A 1,215-nucleotide genomic window follows, 5' to 3' on the forward strand; every position below is an offset into this window, starting at 1 on the left:
GGTCCTCACTCACAAACAGACGCTCATTCCTGGGTGGACATTCAGGAAAAGGATCCAGTCCGCCTGGAAGTCCCTAGCCAGGATCAGACGCTCTCCCGTCCAAGTCCTAAGCAGGCCCTGCCAAGCCTGGCTTCCGAGATCAGGCGAGATCGGGCAGTCCCAGGCCGGAATGGCCGTAAGCTGCCTTTGCACACCCCAGAAGGGCCTTCAAAACACGATGTAACATTTACACAGCACTGTGTACAGGATAGGGAGAAAAAGAAGCAGCAGCAGCAGCAGCAGCAGTAGCAGCGCCCCCTGCTGTTTCCTAAAGAGACGTTCAAAAATTCTCCTTTCACCGAAGCGCCCTCTGCCGTTTTTCGAAGGCGAAGCGAATAAGGTTTACAGCACCGGGTATTCCCAGGCGGTCACCCGTCTAAGTACTAACCAGGCCCTGCTCTGCTTAGCTTCCGAGATCGGACAAGATCGGGCGCCCCACGAGCGGTGCAGCCGTAAGCCACTCAGGCGCCCCCAAACGGCCCTTCAAAAGATGTTCTACGGCTAATTGCCAAAAAACGTATTCTGCCCATAATGTCCAAGGTGCTCCAGAGTCACTTGGAATCCACAGGCACTGATTCCTGGGTAAACATCCAGGAACCGGGACACCGTTCACGCTGGCAGTCCACAGACAGGAATAGGCACCTGTTCCCGGGTATGGGTACAGCGACAAGGCCACCTTCAGCCGGAGGTCCTCACTCACAAACAGACGCTCATTCCTGGGTGGACATTCAGGAAAAGGATCCAGTCCGCCTGGAAGTCCCTAGCCAGGATCAGACGCTCTCCCGTCCAAGTCCTAAGCAGGCCCTGCCAAGCCTGGCTTCCGAGATCAGGCGAGATCGGGCAGTCCCAGGCCGGAATGGCCGTAAGCTGCCTTTGCACACCCCAGAAGGGCCTTCAAAACACGATGTAACATTTACACAGCACTGTGTACAGTATAGGGAGAAAAAGAAGCAGCAGCAGCAGCAGAAGCAGCAGCGCCCCCTGCTGTTTGCTAAAGAGACGCTCAAAAATTCTCCTTTCACCGAAGCGCCCTCTGCCGTTTTTCGAAGGCGAAGCGAAAAAGGCTTACAGCACCGGGTATTCCCAGGCGGTCACCCGTCCAAGTACTAACCAGGCCCTGCTCAGCTTCTGAGATCGGACGAGATCGGGCGCTCCCAGAGCGGTGTGGCCGTAAGC

General features: G+C 56.3%; 2 pseudogenes; both read right to left on the bottom strand.

Moving 5' to 3' along the window:
- Positions 1-378: 378 nt before the first annotated feature.
- Positions 379-497, bottom strand: LOC123964495 (annotated as a pseudogene).
- A 604-nt stretch (positions 498-1,101) lies between these two features.
- Positions 1,102-1,215, bottom strand: LOC123964496 (annotated as a pseudogene).

The sequence above is a fragment of the Micropterus dolomieu genome, unplaced genomic scaffold, assembly GCF_021292245.1.
Source record: "Micropterus dolomieu isolate WLL.071019.BEF.003 ecotype Adirondacks unplaced genomic scaffold, ASM2129224v1 contig_2892, whole genome shotgun sequence".
In the NCBI taxonomy this organism is placed as follows: domain Eukaryota; kingdom Metazoa; phylum Chordata; class Actinopteri; order Centrarchiformes; family Centrarchidae; genus Micropterus; species Micropterus dolomieu.